We start from the raw sequence: 22875 nt of genomic DNA on the forward strand, positions 1-22875 counted from the left end.
TTGTTGCTCATAGTGTGTGGATGCTGTATACACATGTTTACTGTGGACACATTGCACATTACTCCTCCTGTCTTTTTCTGTCCATGTGCAAGTGAGAATGAACAAGATGTAGAGGATGAGGATGAAGAAGAGTTTGTGGTGCTTCAGACCACCAGTGAACGGAGTGGCGTGGAGTGCCGTGAGAACCCACTGGTGCTCCAGACCATCCTCAGATATGCTGCACACTCTTCTGACTTTGTGGACTCAGCTGGCTCTGATGCTGAACCTGATGTGGAGTTCTCAATGTAGTAGAGGTGAGTGCACCAATGGGTGGAGCAGTTCAGGCCTGTGAGCCTGCAGGGGACCAGTTGCCTTCAAAAGGCCAGTCAGTGGTGGCCCCCCGTCTGCGGTGGTTACAGCTGAGAGGCCAGCATCCCATGTATTCGTTTCTGGTCCTGGTTCAGATGTCCAAGGAAGGGTTGCAGACCTGTAGCCAAGGACAAGGACATCACAGCAAGGGCCATGCTCCCTAATCAGACATGTGTCCTGCACACGTGGTGGGCATGTTCAGGTTGGGCAGACAGATTGGGAGCAGCAGATCTTGCGTTCTACCCACCAACAGGGTGATGCCTTTCAGAGTTTGGCTGAGTTCATGGATAGGGTGGCCACTTTCATGACACCCCCAAAAACAAAGGTAGCACAACAGCTGCAGGTCATGCGGTCCACATGCCACTCCCACAGTGTGTGCATGGAGGCCAACATAAGGGGCCGATGGGCAGATCTGCAATGTTGCAGGCATCTCTGCTTGCAGAGGGTCAGGCACATAGAGATGCCCTGAGGCATGAGATGTTGGCCCATAGGACTGCAGTCCATGAGGAACATGCAGCCACCAGAAGACTGTTCCACTAGGAGGTGTTTGCATTGCGACACACAATCTCTGAGGAACTCAATGCAAAAACCTCACATCTCTCAGTCTGCTGTTGCATTCATCAGTGTCACACCTGGTGGTTGCCACTGAGGACCAGGTCAGGGTACTGCGTGTTCAGCCTAAAGCACCACTTCCACCTGCAGATTCAATGAAGGATGGAGGTGCCAGCACGGACATGCTCCCTTGTCCACCATTGCCGTGCGGTTCATGAGCCCATGGAGGGGATTTTTTTTGTTTGTTTTTGTTTTAGTTTTTATTGGACATCCATCCATGTGGGTGTTGTCAAGCACACTACCCCTCATGCCTCCTGGTTCAACCCCATTTTCCCCAGTCCACAATGGACATTTTTTAGTTTTAATTATTTTTGTCCCTTTTGTAGATCCCAAGCCCAGATGCTACCTGTTATTTTTGAGTTTCCCTTTCCAGTTTCCTTTTTTTCTTATATTTATTGTGTTTTGTATTAAACTTTTTAACTTGAGTTGTGCAGTTGCCCTCTCAAGGCCATGCAGTATGCAGTGGTGGACGTGCAGTCATGCAGAGTGAGGTCAACTTGCATGTTGCATGTTTGGTGTTAAGGACGGCATGTGCAGGTAAGTATGGGTTCAGTGTATCCTGACACATCTGTGCTGCAAGAATAGCACTGTACTGTGCCTGTTATAATGTCTTGTCCCATGATGTTTCAGTAATCCGTAATGAGGCGGTGGCTGCAGTACAGGGGGGATAGACCCTTCACCCTTTGACGTCCATGCTCCCCATGCCCTCCGCCAGACACTCTCTCATTTGGAGGCACAATTCCCACTGGAGGTGATGCGGGATTCACATCATGCCGGCTCAGTCAGCAGGTAAGCATGAGCACTGTCTTGCATGTTGAGCATGCGTCATTGTTCCTCGTGTTTGCTGCATGTGGCAGTTTCCTTATACGTGCTTTGCATGCTACCATACCAGCATGGATTTTCAAGTGGTAATCATGTCACTTTCTTCTTCCCGCCATCAACTCAGCGGTGCCAGCATCTACTGTGTTGTAGTGCATGTCCTTGGCAATCTCCACACCAGGCAGTGCACTTCTTCATGTGTTTTTCACTTGGCCTTCCCTTTAACTTTCATTCTCTCTCTCTGTTGCGCTACACTGCGCTCATGGGCAGATCACAATCTATGGGCCTCATTACACGGATGGCGGTAGGGATTTACCGGTACCGGTAAAATACCGGTACCGGTAAATCCCTACCGCCTTACTACGAGGTCCCTTAGCGGGTTGGTGCTTTAATACCTGCTTTTTGCAGGCGTTAAAAACCAACCCGCTAAGGGACCTCGGAGCTAATTACGGCACCGCAAAATTGCGGTGCCGTAATTAGCGCCTTCCCCATTCCCATAGAGCCCTATGTGGCAGAAATGGGAATGGGGAAGGGCAATGGCGGAAGGGGGATTTACCGCCCCTCTAACCTTGGAATGGGGCGGTAAATCCCCTTTCCACCAAGGCGGTGCCGGTATTTTACCGGCATGAGCCATGGCACTAATAGCGCCATGGCTCACCGTCTACCGTGTAATGAGGCCCTATGTCTTGTCACCCTCTTGCACCATGTGGTCCTCCTGCTTTGGGTGGTCTCTGCATTAGTGCAGTTTCTTTCTGTTGTTACTATCCATGTCTTTCCATTTAGGGGATGTGCCTCCCAGTGGGTTACATCTTAGGTCTAGGCAGGTGGGTACTCTGTGCATCTAAGTGAAGGGCACTTGCAGACACGTGTGTGGTTTTTGGCTGGGAGTCTTGCACTGTGTGTGATCACTTTAGAATGACTTGGCTTTTGGGGCATGGGTATTACTTCATGGGTGCATGTGTCACATGGTTTGGTTCTGGTCATATGTCTTAGCATTGTGCGGTTTCTATGCATTCATGGTGCCACTGGTTGCATATTCCAAATTGTGGGCATTCCAGTTGTGTGGGCCTTTCTAGGTGAGTTCTTATTGGGTGGCAGGGCCAGCTGTCTGTGCCCTGTGACAGGTGTTGGTGGTTGTGCTGGTGTGTGTTTCATTGCACTTTGCACATGTGTACTGAGTGACACTTTACATCCCATGCAATTTTTGTGGGGTAATGGTTTTATGGCACATTTGGCCTCTCTTATTCAGGGTTCCCCATTGATGTTGTGCTGCCCCACTTACAATTCACAAACATGGCACCATTGATGCACATTTCTGGGATGCTATGTTGTGAACAGACCCACTACGTTGTGCAGTGGTAGTGTTTTCACATGCATGTCCCATGCATGCCGCACCATGGTGTTTGCACTTTCAAGTTGACTGCAGCTCAGTGCACGGTGCTGATGCATTCAATTGAATGCACAATTGAACCAATTATATGCTGGCACATTGAAGTCTGGACTGACTTTGCACTTTTGCCTTGCATCCTACCTTTTGTGTGCATGTATCCTTGTTTGCAGTTTCACATTGCTTTGTCATGTCTGCTTATGGCTTCCATGGAATTTGCCTCGGTGGCCAGCCTTTCAGTCTGACATCAGCCTTTGTGAAATGCTGCCTCCAGCATGATCCTGCCTGGAGTGAAAGAGGTGACTATTTGTGTACTGGTCTTCTTGTGTTTTGCATCATGGGCTCCCATGACTGTGTTCACTGCACTGTCCCACTGCTACACTGGTGATGTTATTCCTTGTCAAGTCATTACATGTCTTCCAGGGGGTCCCTGCATTTTTGGGCTCTCTAGTATCTGCATTTCTTATATATTTTCATTTTCATGCAGGAGGTTGACTGATGTGTGTGTTGTGTATGTGCCATCGGCTTGGAAATGGGGATATGTGACATGCACATTCACTGCCTGGCATTCAGGGGGTCAGGCAGTGTGGGGTTGTGGTTGTTTGTCAGTGTTTGTGTTTTGTGTGCTTGAATGGCATGCAGTGTGCAGGTGTTGCTTGATGTGTGCTGGGACACATATTGACATTGAATTTTTGCTTGTGTTGCATGTCACTGAGGGGGCATGTGTGTAAGTACTTTTTGGGACATGGGTGTGTTGGCTGCACTCAGTTTGAATGTTTTCATTGTCTGCAGATCCTTCCATCAGGGAAGGATGGCTATTTCATGGGATGAAATTTGACTGTTGACTGCATGTAAAGGGGAGAGGTAAAATGGTCATGTATCTTGAAGCATATGGAATGGCAAATTAGTTGCTGCATGTGTGGATGTGGCAATTCTGGTGTGTCGCCCTCTATGTCAAAATTGTAAATTACCTCTTGTTCTGTGGTTCATTTGGGATGGGGTTTCATTGTGGTCATGTTGACAGAATCTATGTCACACTTGTCTAAAAGCACTGCTTTTCCACACACCACAAAATGGACATGTTTGTGCACATCATGCACATTCTCGAACAGGTGTGCAGCAATATGCCTTTGTGCTTCTGAGATTTTGGGGTAATGTTACTTTTGGAGGCCATGTATCTCGGGAGGATAGCTCAGGCGCCACATTCTCATCTTGGAAGCAAGACAGCACAGATTCGATCCCTGGGTCTGTGCTTAGAAACCTCTGGGTATTAAGCATGTTATAAATAACCTATCATATCATGTTATCTATGGCTCACAGCTCAGATATGATGGTTGTTGAGTTTATGGAATTATTAGTGGTTAAACATTTGACCCGTATGCTAATTAGTCATATGGGTTGTTTTTTGTGCCTCAGGTGGGTTTCATTCATTGATTGTCAGGGTGAAAATGAGGACAATATATTACAAGATGCTATGGGCCTACACCCACGGTCCACTTTCTACCCCTCTATAATCTCTGCTGAATTCATCACCTTTGAAAAGTTATTAATTAAAAAACTCAAAGGAATTGAAAGGAATCCATACAGTTGTTCCAGCACATCGCAAATAGGGACCTGATGCACTGAAGAGCCTAAGTAACAACAAAGACATTATCATCAAACAGGCCAACAAAGGTGGTGCCATCGTAGTAATGAATATCAAGGACTACGACAATATGGTAACAAATATTTTGGACAATCTTGATAATTACCAGCCACTACTGAGGATCTGACAAATACACTCAGAATATTGATCACAGGCATTGTGGAAGATGCACTATGCGACGGACATATCAGTCCGAAAGAGGCAGAATTCTTATGCCCTAAACAATCCAAAATACTGGCATTTCATGCATTGCCAAAGGCACATAAAGGCATCTCTCCCCCTCCTGAACGACCAATAGTGGCTGGGATAAATTCAATCTTAGAGCCATTATCACAGCCCGAGGATTTGCTCCTAAAAATCGAAATGCCCAAGATGTGTTTATAACTAAAAGATATCACAGGTATACCTAAAATCCTAAAACGTCTTCAATTAAATCCAGAAACACAGTTTATGGCAACACATGACATTGAGGCACTTTATACAAACATTCCACAGATGGAGACTTTATTAGTAATTGATCAGGTCCTGCATGAATTAATTCCACCCTTGGCTGTTCCAAGATTTTTTATGCTACAGTTGACAGAAATAGCCCTGACGAGAAATGTGTTCATGTACAAAGATGTTTTTTTTTTTCCAACAATGCTCAGGGACAGCAATGGGTGCCACCTTTGCAACTCCTTTGGCCAACTTGTATGTGGCTGACTATGAAAAAAACACATATACAATGATGACAACCCATAAGGCTCAGCTTCTGAGGTCGATAAATGAGTACCAATTTCTGTTGAGTGATATTGCATGTAAATATGTGCTCTGTAAAGCACTTTGGATTAAGGCGCTATATAAATAACACATCATTATCAGTATACAAAAATCAGCTTACTGTCTATATGCAATACATAGATGACATACTTTTGGTTTTCATGGGAGGAAAACAAGCATTCCACAATTGTATGGAATGGCTTAACTCCAGAAGCAGATACCTCACGTTTACCCACACTCTCAGTAAGGAGGTTATATAGTTCTTAGATGTAGAGATTCAAGCCAACAATGGGACACTTATGACGACCATCTTCAGAAAAGCCACGGACCGCAACTTCTTATTGGAATACTTAAGCTTCCACCATAAGTGGCTTAGAGAAAACATACCCTTTGTGCACTTTTTATGATATAGGAGGAACTGCTCCACATTGAACGAGTATGACACACAAGCAACCATCCGTAGTGATCGGCTGAAAAAGAGGGGGTATCTGAAAAAGATGATTAGACAGGCAAGGAAACCAGCATGGAACATCCCTCTTGAGATAACGTTACAACAGAATAAAAGATCTGAGGGGCAAAACAATTATTACAGCATGTTCAGCTATTCAGACAACACAAACAGGTTCAACAAAGAGATCCTCAAGTTGTGGCCGATTCTGAGCATTGGGAATACTGTCCTGCCAAAACCTAGATTTGCAATGAAAAAAAGAAAAAAAATTCTATGGGATATATTGGTACAATCATATCAGCCTCCTGAAATGGCCACACAACAGGGGTACATGAGAAGCTCTGAAGCTCCTTCTAGTCACTCCCTGTATGGTCAGTGTAATTTCTAAAACTTGACAAAATGTACAAAGGAATTGGACCTTGGTATCCTTACACCATGGAGACAAAAGCCCATTGAGGTATATTGGAATGACAAGCAGACCAATAAAAAAACATGTTCCAGGAACATATGTCCTGTATCAGACAGAAGCGAGAGAAGGCACCCATTATGGCACATTTCCAACAGCAGCAACATGCTCCCACATACATAAAATGGACGATTATAGAAAAAATCACATGCCCATGAAGAGGGGGGACATGCAGGCTCTGTTATTAAAGCAAAAACAGAACTGGATTTTTTGATTGCACGCTGGCTGATAAAAAAGGGCTTGATTAATCTATATTCTAGCAGACCTTGGCCATGTTACCATAAGGTGATGACCACAGTCACATTGTGCTGGAACAATGCTGAGTGGAACATAACTGTGTGATAATGTTAAGTGTGACATAACAGTGCACTATTGCGAGCCATTAAACATGACCGGTGTGAATAGAAACAGCTGTCTGGGTTCCAGTATATACAATAAAACTCACAGCATGAGACCCAGACATTATAAATGTGTGATATTGCTATGAAGAGTTCTACTGCGAATCAGTAAATATAACCGGTGCAGATAGATGCAGCTGTCTAGGTTCCCCTTTAAACAATAAAACTCACAGAAATGTAGCTTGTGTTGCCTGACACACCTGACTATGCATACAAGACCACACGTGACGGACGTGCGTGGTGAAAAAGCAATGTCAATTGACCTGGTCTGACTGTGGTTCATTCTAATGAAAGAACAGATCAACCGCAAATGGTGTCCATACTCAGCCACGGCCGGCAGTGACTATTGGGACCAATTTTAAGAGCCTGTAGGTAAGCTTACAACTATAGATGTGGAGAGAAACTCTTGAAGTAATGGGGAGCAGTACAGCATAAAATGGTGGTATGCCATCTGAGCAGCAGACATAATCGTGGGGAAATTGAACAACTGATACCACAAAGCGTGCATGTTTAGGTCAGTGTTCTGCATTATTAACAACTGAACTGTAATTACGGGCATTGATCTATCTGTTTTAACTGAGTATGTTTATTCTGCATATTCTCCTTAGCCAGATCACTGGATAAGCAGTGCTACTAACATTGATCAGAGGTGGCCGGGAGTATATGGGAATAACCATAGACTTGGTGGAATAATGATTGGAGGAAGTGATATCTATTGATTGTTTTGAAGTGTGTTTTTTGGAAATGAAATAATATGCATATTCCTTATCTAATAAAATTAGTCCTGCAAGGTAAGTGTGACCCTGTAACTGCTTGATCTATTACAGGGCCACCTGCTTTTAATTCACTGCAGTAAAGGATGGTGGGGCAAGGAGCCCAGGTACCTGTACATTAGACTCCTTTTGCTACAGAATTAACCTCGTCGGGTTACGAAGACTATCCTGAAGAAAGTAGGTAAAATAAGAAAAAAACACTGAACTGGTAGATTTTAAAACTGTGAGGAGGGTAAGTGTACTACCAAAGTTACACAAGTTTGCTTCATCTCCGGCTAGGCCCCCCTGGGAACTCTAGGGGCTGATGCTAGAGAGTGATAGCCATTTTGGTCTTCATTACATTTTTTGACATGAATGTCGTATTGAGCAAATATTGTGTTTAAAAAAAATCTTTAAAAACGATTTCCGTTACGCTCCACATAGTAATGGGATATATTCAGTTTGCTCTATAGGTCGTTAAAATTGTGTTATTGCCGCTAATAGACAAACTGAACTTGTGTTTTAAACTGCCTGTTTTGGCATATGATGTACAATCATTTAAGTGTGCATGACTGTTAATGGCAAGGGGTGGACTAAGAGTACTCTATTGAGCTGCAGAATATCAAGATTGTTTTTTCCTTTCTTATCCTTTCTGCTATCAGATAATCAGCACACCAACGATTCAGAGCACTAGTGGGACACAGGCAGTCGTAGATAGATCTTCACGGAATCCTTGTGTCCTCTGTTGTGCAGCTCAATCTTTGGGGCACCTCCTGCTTTTCCTTTTTCGGATTGGTGTGAAAAGTGTTGCAAGTTTTAATAATTGGTGTGTTGTTCCCGTTTTTAGTGAAAACATCATTGAGGATTTGGCTGGATCGTGTGCTCTCCAAAGAGGAAGGCTTTTAGGTGAAAAAAAGATTTCACAAGCTGGGTACTTGCAGCCTCACTACGTGCCCATTGCCCAGACATACGCAAGGGTGTGTGTGGATGGTGGGCCACCACCATGTCCACCTGGACGCCATGCTGTGTTGCAACATTATTCAGGACACATGCTGCAACAATGATCCTGCAGACTACTGGTGGTGCATATAGCAGCACACCACCAGAGTGGTCAAGGAAGCAGAAACGCAACTTGAGCACTCCGAATGTGCACTACATTATGCCCCAAGTCGTAATATGGGCCGTGTTGTACCTTACCTCACCAGGTGTGGTGGGATTGCATATAGGCATCATCATGTATGTGCTCAGAATGTAGGTACTGTCCCCTGTAGAGGTGAGAATGGCTGTCATTGGCATTTGTTGGCCGTGTCTGTTTGTGTGCAAAGTGCATGCATGTGCATGGCCATTCATACTAACCAATGATCCATGTGTTGCCATGCTTCCCTGTTTCCAGGGCCACGTGTAGTGGGGACATCCTGAAGTTGTAACTGTCATGTATGCTACCAGGATAGTTGGCATACACTTTAGTAGTGATGTCCTTGGCATTACACACAACCTGAACATTGATGGAGTGCCAATGTTTCCAGTTGCAGTAGCACTCGGGGAAAGTGTGCCCATAAAAGTCGTGGACCACTGCTTACCTTTCTGCCAGTGTTCTGGGTATATAGATATGCCAGTGAACAGAAGTTTGTGCAGTTATGAATGCCAACACATGGTGTAGGCAGCAAGTCTTTGTGGCCTGGGAGATACCACTTACTATGGTGATGATCCGCTGAAATGACCCAGCAGCCAAAAATGCAGAGCAGTGAGCACCTTTTCCAAAGGGCTCAGTGCTTGGGGGCACATGGTGGCTGATGTGAGGTCGCCTTCCCACTCCCTGACCAGGTCTAGGATGATATGGGAGGAACATATACCTGCCACAGAGCTGGTCATCAGGCATCCCAAAAAGGCTGGTCCATGGATGGAAGATACGGCCTCTGGCCATCCTCCTCATCCTGTGGTGTCCCAGAATGATTGCTGCAACAAATGGTGCATGCATTGTGGCCGTGTCTGTTCGTTTGGTGAGTTGTGCATGCATTATAGGCATTTGTTAGAGTGTGCGTTGATGTTTACCCCTGCTATCACATAGCATAGGTGTGCCAGGATTTGCTCTTACTTTTTCACAGCCCGATGTTCCCAGTTCAATTCCATGACTATGTTTATTTTCCAAGCGTATAGGCGGTGCGATTGCTTAACTGTGCAACATCCCTCAAAATGCCCGCATTTTCGCTTGTTCTTCCTCATCTATGTGTTCCGCACCCTCTATAGGTGGCTGCATAGGCCCGGCCCACCATCTTCTTGGAGTCTTGCGCAAGGCTTTAGTCGAGTCACAGTGACATGGCGAACCGGCACAGATTCCTCACTATTCCCTGCTAAGCCACTCACATTGCTTTCCATGAATCGACAAACGGGGATTTGCACGCAATTTCACGTCCAAGCATATTTTTTCTCCCCAGAATATTCCATAAATCGGACCCTCAATCTCTCCAATCACTTGGAGCAATATGGGGACACTTTGAAAATATTTTCCAGGGCCTCTTTGGAATCATAGTACACACCTGGTAGTGGGGGGAACAAGTGGGAGATGAGATAATTTACTCTCCGAAATTGCTTTCAGTCAATTAGTGGTACTATGCCTGACACTAGTACTAACACACAATTACATACCATACCACTTAGGTATACGCGACTGTCGTCTGGTGCACGGTTACTATAATTCCCATACACAACAACAGGGGAATGGAACACACAATATACAACACAAATGACGCCTATTTTAGCACCGAGAGTGACTACAATTATAAATGCTTGTTTTCTTCCATACGATTATCAAACCTCAAGTTTCGAGAGCCTTGAAATTAACCTTTAATCAAATCTCTAATGCAAAAACAATTATGCTACAAACACGTGTTTAATTAAAAACAGCTTTAATGAAATAAATACTTTTTCATTACATTTTTTGGTAAATATTATCGCCTTGAAATGATTAATATCCACTTGGCTCTAAGATGTACATAGTACATTTCAAAGATAGTTGCTAAGCATTAGTTTCATTGGCAGGGAATTGGTCATGTTTTCTTTGTATCCCTGAGACTTCTTTTCCCCAAATCTAAGCACGCAATGGAAACATACAGGTTTTGGTCCACACATAACTTGCTGTTATTAGAATGAAACTAAATAGGCTATTCTAGTTCTTGTTCAATTACATTTCGAACAATGCTTGCTTTCGAGCCACCAAGGGCTTCTCTTTACCCTTTAGTCCAAGGGTTCTGAAAATTGAGTTTATTAAAATACAGGGTTTCTAGGGCATGTATTATTTTGTGTTGTTTTTTAGTGCTAACCTTTTATAATTCGGATGTGTGACAAGTTTTAAAAGTGCTTCTACTTCACGGGGATACAAGTAAAATGTCAAAACACGTGTAAAGGAGCCATGTAAAGGTTCCCAAATGTTACTGTGACATCATTCTCCAGATACTGTATGTCTGCTACTCCGACTCCTAGCCTGCCATGACCACCTCCATCCTGAATGTGCTTCCAGACTCGTGCTTCCCAGCAACCCTCCCAAGGCTACAGAGCCGACACTGTTTCCACCAAGCATATGCAGACCATGCTTACAGGGATGGTTTGCTGGCCCCACCCGAGCTAGAGTTGGAATTTCAAGTGGTTATTAAGCTGTATGAGGTAATGCTGAATTCTACCGCAATATCCTCAAGTGCAGAGACAAGCTCCAACTTTACAAGGTAGGATATGGCTGGTATGACAAAATGAATACTGCAATGCATGAGTACAGGAACGAAAGTAGTGGCCAAATAACCTACTCACCCCCACACTATTACTAAACCAGCATTGTCCCCAATCACAAAGATGAAACAGGCACAGCCCTGAAAGTACACCCCTCCTCTGCTTTTGGTAACGTGGACCAAGCACAGGTTGTATTCTTCAGGGTGGGTGTGAGCTTGTACAGATGCAACACAAACAATAGTATGGTGGTACCAATATAAAACAGTGTCCAAACACGTTTCTAAAAAAAAATAGGATCTTCAAAAAAACGAACAATAATGTACACAACTATATAAAACAATACAGGGCTATCACTGAAAGGGAAAGGACAAATAAACCAGACTTTAAAAATAATGGAGCACTCTATGTTTGTAGAGAGGGGCAAATATTTCAGCCAAAATGTCAATCTTTATGAAGATTTCTTTAAAAAAGGTAGAGAAGGAGTTTTAAAGGTCAGTAGAGTCATTTAAGTTGAAACATGGGTCAAGGCCTCAAGTACCATCTGTTCTTGTCTTTGGGGCTGAAGCAGGATTCTGGGCACCTTCAGGCAAAGCCAGGGTTAAGCCAATGAATGGTGGAGACAGATTCCAAAGCTGTGGTGCCGTTTGGTGCATCAGGTTTGAAGACGTTGAGGATGACAGGCTATGCCAGGACGGTGGCCTTTGAAGACCTGGTAGACTCAGGTGTGGAGAAGTGGGGACTAACATTCGGTGTTAAGCGGGCTCTGCTTGCTCAATATGGGGTTAGGGTACTGCAGAGCCATCAGTTTAGAGCTTGAGAAATCGGGTGACCAGGTGGCAGTGTACCGTTGGGGATACTAGAAGACTCGGTGGGTTTCAGAGAAAGAGATGGAAGAACTATGACATTGGCGCAGAGTGAACCCAGTGATGCAGTGGTGTTCAAGCTTTGAAATCAGAGATGACTCTCTTGCATCAGATAGGAAGGCATTAAAGATGACAAAACTTGTGTTGAATTTCAGAGATACAGGGAGAGCCAGTGGTTGCTTCCCTGATTCTATGGTTACTGGGTGACCCAGTTGAGTGTCTCAGGAGCAGGGTAAATCCTTTTTTTTGACATTCCTAACAAGAGAGGATTATAGAGAGTATTTGCAGAGTTCTGTCACCTCCAGTGTCTCAGTTACAGTAGGCCTTGTCCATCCAGCTGGTCATCTCACATCAGTGCTGGGGATGGTTAGGGACAGAATCCTGCATGTTGCTTGGAAGTCTTTGTCTTCACCTCTATGGCGGAGAACTTTGAAATGTACTATCCTCATTAGAGTTTCAGATGAATCCTCCTTGTCTTGATGTGCAAAGATGAATCATCAAGGGGAGAGTCTCTCCACCACTTCTATTGGAAAATTGATCAAATGATTCAATGGATTAATCCAGCCAGAGAAAACCTATTGTGGAGGAGCCACACCAGGCTGCTATAATAAGTTTCCTTCTGATGTCATACTGAGAGTGATTTGTTTGCATGAAGTGGGGAGGGTGTTATAGCAGAATTCAAGGTGGCGGACACCCTCTTGGGGCTACATTTCACAACCGTGATACTCTAACTATAGCCCATTCCCCTATCTGTCTACTTCAAAAGGACCTTAGTAATAAGTAAACTGTTGTGTGAGGGCCTTTATAATGTCAGAACTGTCCTTATAGCACCGGTTCCCACGGGGCCTTGTGGCAAAAGTTCCCGTCTCTGTCAGGAAGGTGTTTAAAGTCCTCAGGGGGATAAAAAGAAAGGTTTCCTGGTCAGAGTTCCACATGGTTGTTGTGGGTACACCCATGCAAGAAGGCTAATACATACCAGCCCTTTTATTCAATTGCTTGTAGCTTCTGTAGGTTAACTCCCCAGCAATCAGACCAAAAAAATACAACCCACTAGGGAAAAACGCTTGGTACACCCTTTTTCAAGAAAGACAAGAGCTTTATTTGTATATTTAAAAAAAAACGGTGACAATGGTATGATAAGTCCACTGCCATAGAGCTCTCTCGCCCTCCATGCAAGACTCACGTTAGAAACATAAAAATCGTCACATACAACACGTTCAATATATGGTTTTAATCCCCCACCTGCATTGGCCACCACCTATGTACATGCTAATGTTAACATACAGCCCATGTTCCAATTGGTCCTGCAGTCTTCTAATCCTTCTTATGGGTAACTGTGATGCTGGAAATGCATCTGAGGGATAGGGCCTCCGTATCCTTGTTCTTTACTGCTTTTTATCGTGTGTTCTGTCGTCTTTTCCTCATAGGAGTTCATGTGGGACTCCTGGCGGTGCAGCTCTCTCTCTTTTGGTTTGGTGAACAGACCCATGGATAACCCTTATGGCACCCATGGGTAGAGGTGCAACCCTGTGCCCCTATGTATGTTTTTGGGCACCTGTGTGTGACCCACAGACCAGGGTACGGTCTGATGGCAGCTCCGTGCTGAAATGACTGGTGCCCTTAGCGTCCTCCATTTTGGGATGCCCAGGCCCTGTCATTGGAATCGCTAGATTCCTGATGGAGACAAAATGTTCCCCATGGCCTCTTGCCTTCCATCACCTGTTACTTTGATCTTCCCAAAGTCCCGGGAAGCCCTGCCTCTGTCACTTCCCCCTGACTGGCTGTTGGGTGGAAGTTCCGTACATGGTAGTGTGGGGAAGTGCCGACCAGACTGGCTGGAGCCTTCTCAACGACCGTATGTTGTGGGTACGCCTATGGGTGGGACCTGGGTGAATGGAGTGTGTGACAAATATTCATTCTATGTTGTGGCTGTCTAGTATCTGGTGTTTGACATAATGGTTGAGACAGCCCTGCCCGAAACCGGTATGAATGCAGCTTGGAGTGTTGAATGGCTTGGTACTTGTCCCTATACACATAACTTGTTGTGAGTGTCTAGAGATAAGTGAATGGCCTGAATACCTCGTGTGCCTGATTGGCTGCCTGCCTGCATGAATGTCCATAGTCATGATTGGATGCTTGAATATGACCCAGCGGAATGAATGGGAGATCAACAGTATATCTGGGGACCTCTCACTGCTAGGAATCGTGTTCAGAAGCTGAAGTCCACTACGACGATTAACTGGAGTGAAGCTTACCCTTGAGCGCTGCTGGACAAGAAGAATTGCTGTTGCTCTCCTTCACAATCTGAAAGCTGCTGTGCTCAAGAACTGACCCAGAGAGGACCTGGTAAGGCACACTCTTCCCGAGCTATGAGGGACCATCGTGCACAGTTGATCTTTGCCTAAATTCCCTGGTAGACAGACCTTCCACAGGCTGCTGACCCGATACGGGGACTGCTGCGGAACTCCAAGGAGAAGCGCCCGGACTGTTGTCCGCCACTGTCGCCGACCGCCGTCGCCGACTGGAGCTGCCATGCTCCCGTTGCCTAAGAACTTCATTGATCCAAGGACACTCTTGTCCGCATTGTCGCCGCTGTATCCTGCCAGAGAAGGCCTTACTGTCGATGCGCTGAGGAGCATCCACCAGTGGGTTTCCCACCACCCAAATACCACAGAGACACCAACAACTCCACGCCCTTGCTGGGCCACAGTTCTTCAACTCTTTGCGGTCCAGAACTATCGACACCAAGGTGCCCGGCATGCCTCTTCCTTACAGGACATTTATGCTTCCCCGTCAACGAGCACCGCTAGGAATAACGCTGCCACTCCACCGTCGTAGCTCGACCTGTTCTCCGTTGGATGTTCGATGACCCGTGACTCCTGCCTGAAAGGGAGGACATTCAAGAAGGGTTGTCGATTTCCCAGACGTGGAACGCTACAACGCCAAGGTACTTTGGGGTTTCAGAACTATTGGGAAGGCTAGGGTGAACAATATATGGACTGGGCTTATATCTTTCTTCTACAGGTTGCCCAGGTGGGGGGGATCTCCACACAGAACTGTGTCTAGTGGTACAGGGCCAGTATTCTGCCAATTGCTCAACCATCTTGCTTTCCTTCCTCTCTCTACTGCTGGATTCCTCTTTATTTTGATCTGAGTGTCATTCTGACCATATGCACTTGAATAAGATCTAATAATGTTAGTGGTACCACTTTAGAATTGTACATATTTACCATTGTTGATTTTCGGAGTACAAAGTGAGTTATCGTGATCGTGTATATGACCTTGAATATAAATTATATAAATACTGTGTTTTAACTGATACAGTGTGTGGACATTCCTTCGTGGGTGCTCGGGGACTACACTATACTTAAGAACCAGCTCACATCACCTCCCGAGAAGCTAGGCCTTGATTGCTCGACCACAACTACCAATAATAGAGAGCGGAAGTGCAGACCCCCCGCCCGTCTTTACAGCTGGTGGCAGTGGTGGGATGCTTATGGTTTTAAGACTCAGTGTATAAACGTGCCACTTACGAAGGATATCTGCACTTTGTTAAATTAAGGTTTCGTTGTGTACAAGATAACTGCATTACAAGCAATTGAATCTATTGCGAATGGTAAATTGACTCAGATGAGCTTAGAGGCTCTCCAAAGTGTTTGTGAAGCCAGGGAATTAGACTTTCTGGATAAGTCAAGGGCTGAGCTGATAGATGCCCTGGTGGACTACCAGATGATTGTGAAACTCTTGAAGGGGGTGATGCAACCAATGAGGACTCTACCCCGGGGGTTGTCGCTGAAACTGATTCTGGGAATGCCACCATTCCTACTGCCTCTGTTCCGAACCACGGCAATTCTTTAGAGCTTTAGTTATTGAGGATGAAGTTAGCTTTTGAATATCACAAGTTGGAACTAGATGCTGATCTTAAGAAAGAGGAGCTGGCACAGCAAGTGGAGCTCATGAACCGGGATATTAAGCTAAAAGATAGGGATCTTGAACTCAAAGATAAGGACCTTGAACTCAAGAACCGGGACACTGAATGTCAGCGAATCCAGCTAGAGAAAGCTTGAGTGGAGACTTCAGCGAAACCAGTTGAGAGTGTCAGGTCCCCAGCAACCAAGTTTATGAAAGATTTGGTTGGTGTGTATTCGGAGGGTTCTGATATCCTCCAATGGATTGAAGCGTTTGAAATGGCGTGTGCAATTCATGATGTTGATAAGAGAGATTGGGCTAAGTGTTTGTTAAGCAGAGTGCCTCAAACTGGATATGACTGTATTCTGAAACTGAGTGTGGAAGAAAGGGGTCAGTATGAGTGCATGAAGTCTGCCTTAATAGCCAAGTTTGGCAAAATGCCTACCCAATATCTGAAACGGTTCAGGGATTTTAAGAAACAAGAGAATGTGTCTTGGGTTGACTGGGTGAGTGCTGCGCACATGAACATAATGGGGTGGATTGATGGTTACAAAGTGAAAACGTTTGTTGAATTGTCTCACCTCTTGTTTTTTGAGCATTTTTCGGAAACCTGTTCACCAGAGCTGCATCAGTATGTTGCTGACCAGAACATTTTGGACCCCTTTAAGCTGGATAGGTTGGCTGACAAGTGGGTCTCCCACCGGGTGTCCCTTAAGAACTCCAGTGGGAAGGACAAGGACAAAGAAAAGGGGGCCTCTCAGAAAGCTGAGGAGTCCCAAAAGCAATCACAGTCGGGTAAACCAAAACCTTCCTCTCCGAAGACCCAAAAACCTAGTGGGGATAAGTCTGTTTTGGGTGGGAGTAAGAGTAGTGGTCCGCCTGCTGAAAAGCAGGGTCCCAGTGGTTCCAGTACCGTACCCCGCACACCCGGCACATGCTGGGATTGTGGGGCTCTGGATCACCGAATGGGTTACCCCAAGTGTAAAGGTAAGGCACTTGGAGTCCAGGCTGTCAGCCTGGCCTATCCTTACTCCGTACCTGAGGTGGACGCCACCGTCCTCCCCTCCTCTAATGGGATCACCTTCGGTGCTCCCATAGAGATTTCCTTAGTGTCCCTTGGGGCGTGGGACCAGTATGCAGAAGTACTGGTGACTATCCCGCAAAACACTTGTAGGTTTTTGAAAAGTGTCCTCTTGAATGGCCAGCCTTCTACTGGTTTGAGAGACACTGGGGCAAGCATGACAGTGGTGGACAGGACCCTGCTCAGGCCAGAGGACTATGTAGGTGCTCCTCTAAGAACTACCAGGTTTGCTGGTGGGCCTCCCAAATTATAGCCTGTAGCCTTAGGCAACATTACGATTGGATACAAGACAGCTAAGCTTCCGGTCCTGATTCAGGACAACGTGCCTGTGAACATTTTGTTGGGAAACGATTTGGTCGAATTGGGGATGATCACGGATGGTCTACCCATGGCTGCTGTGGCAGTCACCCGATCGCAGGTCACACAGGGTACGGCTGCGAGCCTGGTACCCTTGCCAACTGGGAAACCCAAGTCATGAAAGAAACAGAGGAGTAAGAAGGCCGCCTCTGTGGAGGGAACCACTACTCCTCCCGCTGTTCCGACAGCACCCATTGGGATCCATGCTCTGGACGGGCTGGGTCCAGTGGTAAATCCCGTCTAAACTCCTGTGGGAGACAAGCTAGAAGACTTTCCTGTGGGAGAGGCTCTTAACCCGGAGGATGATCCCTACCTTCAATGCTTGTTGGCTGAAGGGGGACCCTCCCGGGCAGACTTCTGTAAGGGACAGAGAGAGTGCCACTCTCCCGAGGGTCTGAGGATACAGGCCCTGCCCCAGGCACAGAGAGAAGTGCCTAGGACATTTCAGATTTATTGGAAGGGTGAGCTCCTTGTTAGTGAGCCCACTAAGCCTGAACCTGGTGCCCTCAAGAGGTTGGTGGTACCCCAGGTTTTCCGGCACTTCCTGCTGCAGTTGGCGCATGAGGTGCCCTAGGCTGGTCATCTTGGTACCGAGAAGACTAAGCAGAGGCTCTCTGCCCATTTCTACTGGCCACGGATGGGAGAAGAAGTGGAGTCCCACTGCAGGACATGCTCCACTTGTCAGTTGTCTGGCAAGACTGGAGGCAGAGTCATCGCCCCACTGCAACCATTGCCAGTGGTTGGCATACCGTTTGAGAGGGTGGGCATCAACAATGTCAGTCCCCTTGACCCTCCCACGTCAGGTGAACATCGGTTCATCCTAGTTTTGGTAGATCATGCCACCAGGTACCCTGAGGCTATATCCCTTCAGACGGTTACGGCCAAGGTGGTTGCCAGGGCTCTCCTGGGAATTTTCACCCATGTTGGATTCCCTAAGGAGGGTGTCTCTGATAGAGGATACAACTTCATGTCGAGTTACATGAAAACCATGTGGAAAGAATGCAGAGTAACTTACAAATTCTCCACCTCTTACCACATCAGACCAACAGTTTGGTTGAGAGATTTAACAAAACTCTCAAGGGCATGTTAGGCGCTTTGGAAGAGTCCCTCAGGAAGAAGTGGGATCTTCTCCTGCCATGCCTGCTGTTTGCTTACAGAGAGGTACCTCAAGAGGGTGTTGGTTTCAGCCCCTTTGGGTTACTCTTTGGACATCCCGTGAGGGGGCCCCTCGCCTTGATCCGAGAAGGTTGGGAGGCCACCCCTCTAGGTCCCGCCAAGCAAGTGGGGGACTATGTGTTAGGCCTCAGACGGACGATGACACAGATGATGGGTCAACCAATAGCGAATCTTAAGGCCAGCTAGGAATTGAACAAGTACTGGCATGACCTTAAAGCATTGCAAGTGGATTGGACTCCGGAACAGGAGGTCCTCGTGATGGAGCCTACTAAGACTCAGGCTTTGGCAGATAAGTGGACTGGACCCTTCAGGATAATCTCCAAGATGGGCGAGGTCAATTATCTGGTTGATATAGGATCCTTTGGGGTAGCCCCTCAGATATTCCATGTTAACAGGCTCAATCCTTTCCACAGGCGGGCCAAAGTCTCATGTCTCTTGCTAGCTTCAGGGTAAGAAGAGGATGAGAGTGAACCCCTTCCTGATTTGCTGCATAGCAACCCTCAGGATGGCTCAGTGGAGGGAGTTCATCTCTCTCCCGATCTGATGACAGAGCAGCAGAAGGCCTGCAGGACTTTGCTCCGGCAGTACGCCTTGCTGTTCTCACTGGCACCAGGCCTTACACTGTGGTTTAAGCACGAGATTGACACTGGTGACAGTGTGCCTGTCAAAGGCAGGTGTTCTGTATTTCAGATACCGTCAAGAACCACATCCAGGCTGAGATCGCCAAGATGTTGGATCTGGTTGTTATTGAACCCTCAACCAGTCCCTGGTCCAGTGCCGCGGTCCTTGTCCCCAAGGCAAGTTCCCAGGCAGGTACCAAGGATTGGAGGTTCTGTGTGGACTACTGAGGAATCAATGCCGTCACCAAAACTAACGCGCATCATTTGCCCTGGGCTGATGAGCTTGTGGACACCATAGGTGCTGCCAAATTTGTGAGCACCTTCGACCTTACCTAAGGCTATTGGCAAATAGCTCTGATGGACCATGCCAAGGAAAAGATGGCGTTCTCAATACCAGAGGGACTCTACCAGTTTAGAGTCATGCCTTTCGGGCTGCAGAATGCCCCTGCCACTTTCCAGAGATTAGTCAACCATGCATGCACCCATTGGGCTGGAAGACTTTTGTGTGGCTTACTTAGACGACATTGCCGTCTACAGTTCCACCTGGGAAGAGCATTTGACACATCTGAATAAAGTGTTGCAGGTGTTAAAGAGGGCTAACCTCACTATCAATGCCACCAAGTTCCAGATAGCTCAGGGGAAAGTCTCCTATCTTGGTCATGAGGTAAGAGGGGGTCAAATCCAACCTCTCCCCAGTAAAGTACAGGATGTACATGACTGGGAGACTCCCACTACTCAAACCCAGGTGAGAGCCTTTCTGGGCCTCACTGGGTATTATCGCAATTTCATGGCAGACTATGAACCATAGCTGCACCCCTGACAGCGTTGACTTCGCCCAAACAACCTAGGAAGGTTAATTGGACTGAAGACTGTCAGAGGGCCTTTGATGGCTTGAAAGGAAGTCTGTGTCGGTCACCCATGCTGTGTGCGCCTGATTACAGCAAGCCCTTTATCGTTCAAATTGGCGCCTGCAATCCGGGATTGGAGCTGTCTTGTCCCAGTTAGATGACAAAGGAAGAGAACATCCAATCATATTAATCAGTAGACAACTTAAGGGTAGGGAACTTAGGTGGGCTACTGTTGAAAAGGAATGTTTTAGTATTGCTTGGAGCCTTAGGAGTTTTAGACCCTACCTTACTGGGTCTACCTTCAAGGTCAAAACCAATCATAAGCCCCTGAAGTGGTTTATGCAGATGAAGGGTGAAAACCCGAAACTGCTCAGGTGGTCCATTAGTCTGCAAGAACTAGACTTTACCATTGAGCACAGACCAGGGAAGAGTCACGATAAGGCAGATGGCCTTTCCAGAAGGTATGTCGACCATCTGGATGAGGGTGTCTATCCCGTGGGTGATTAGGCACCCTCCACTTCAGTCTGGGGGGGGCGACTGTGATGCTGGAAATGCATCTGAGGGACAGGGCCTCCGTATCCTTGGGCTTTACTGCTTTTTATCCTGTGTTCTGTTGTGTTTTCCACGTAGGAACTCATGTGGGACTCCTGGCGGTGCAGCTCTCTCTCTTTTGTTTTTGTGAACAGACCCGTGGGATACCCTTACGGCATAATTTCATGAAAAAAGTGAATGTTATCTCAATTGCCCCACATTGCATTCAGTCACAGAATGATACACCCTGGGTTGAAGCATACCCTGGACACGTCATCATTCTGACAGTCATGCATGAAGGCAAACATCATGCACAATGTTGTAGAGGAGTAGCCTCTCCCCCTCACTTTTTTGACAGATAAGTGGTTATGCCATTTAGGGCCTGTGCTGCGCCCCCATGTTCAATAGTGAAATAATGACAAGAATTGTGCACTCAGACAACTATATTATTCATAACCTAAACAGAAACAGTGAGGATAAACATGGTGTAGACCAAGCATGACAGACATGATGTAATTTCACCTATGACATCATACATTTGTGTAAAAAACAGGGCACACATGTATTTATTCTGGAATAAAACAGACATTAGGCCACACTATGTTTAGATATGTAGTATGTTACTCACAATCTATAGACATTGAACATCAGAAAACTGGTAGTGATCAAATACATGCAGAAAAATAGTTCCCTGACAAAGTAAAGTGACCACAGCAGATGTCCATTATCTTAAAATGAACTCCACAGTTTGCATTGTAAATGAATAAAGGCCTCAAGTCTGATAGGAGTTTACAAGTATTTAGAATCACAGAAACACTGAGTTGGGAAAACCTCAGATAAATGGTTGAATCCCAGCCAAGGTTGGCTGATAGCAGCTGAAGACAGGTGCAGACAATGCAGCAGCATTTAATAGTAGAATATGTGATTTTCAATGTTGTGACTCATGAAGTGAAACTAGCATACAGTCAGAAGCTGATAAGGAAGTCAAGATGAACGTGGACAGAATGTACTAGAAGTCTGGAAAGAAAATTTGTCATTTCTAGAACCTGATTTGTCCAGTTTTAAGGTTGACACATAGGTCTGATGATTCAGAAACAAAATGGAAAACACCTAGTCATACTAATAAGCATATGAATTAATGTGTTTAGGAAGTGTTTATGTCCAATGAAAATCAAGTGATGTTTGACCTTTAAGTAACATGGCCAATCAAAGCCTATTGAAATGTAAGGTTCATATTAGCATAAAATAAGTGCATAATATGTTGCCATTATATAAAACCACTATATGCGGGACAAATTTGAGACATTTCCTTTTTTAGCTTTAAGAAGCAGTTATTAAACTAATTTACTCCCAGCCAGCTGCCCTGGTGTCCCTTCCTTGCACAAAAGTATATTTATTTCCAGGGATGGCTGACTGCAGAGAATTAATCTCTTTACAATGTTTTTGTTTTATGGCAATGCTCTGCATCTAGTCATGTTCAGCACTGCACAACATAAGCAAAGTGACTACTGTTGGTATGTGGTAAAATTGCAGGATCAGGTTCAAGGCATGTATGCCGCAAGACCTAAAACATGTGGGGAATCCATCAGCATGTGGAAATGCTGGTGCAATACAGAAAAAGAAATCCTATGCATTCTAAAATGGGGCAAAGACCTAACCCCCAGGGTAGTTACTCCAAACAAGTTACATCCCTTAAAACCCTGTGCAAAAATCTGTCTGTGCAAGATAAAAAGGGATTTAGATCCCAATACATGACAACCCACGTATGTAGCAAAAGAACATGTTATTGCCTTGAGGCAAAAAAGGTACAAACAAAAAGAAAAACAGATATTTGTTGCAACTGGATTAGTGGCATTTCAGAAGTATAACATAGAGGATCCCCTTATTTTCATGCCCTGGTAAATCTTTGCATTGAATTTATTAAGAGAGGTTCATATGAAAGATTAATTTACACTATTATTGTACAGACCTTCAGATCCAGATTTGACAGACAACCATTGCCTAATGGCTCAGCATCACTAGGCACTGAATCAACAGCTTTCAACTGCTTAAGTACCTAACATTGCTCAATTGTTCTGCCACCACTTCACTCAGAGCAGTACCACAAAGGACAATGTCAAAGAAAGCTCGATGTGA

The sequence above is a fragment of the Ambystoma mexicanum genome, chromosome 8 (assembly GCF_040938575.1).
Source record: "Ambystoma mexicanum isolate Mex_15411 chromosome 8, UKY_AmexF1_1, whole genome shotgun sequence".
NCBI lineage: Eukaryota > Metazoa > Chordata > Amphibia > Caudata > Ambystomatidae > Ambystoma > Ambystoma mexicanum.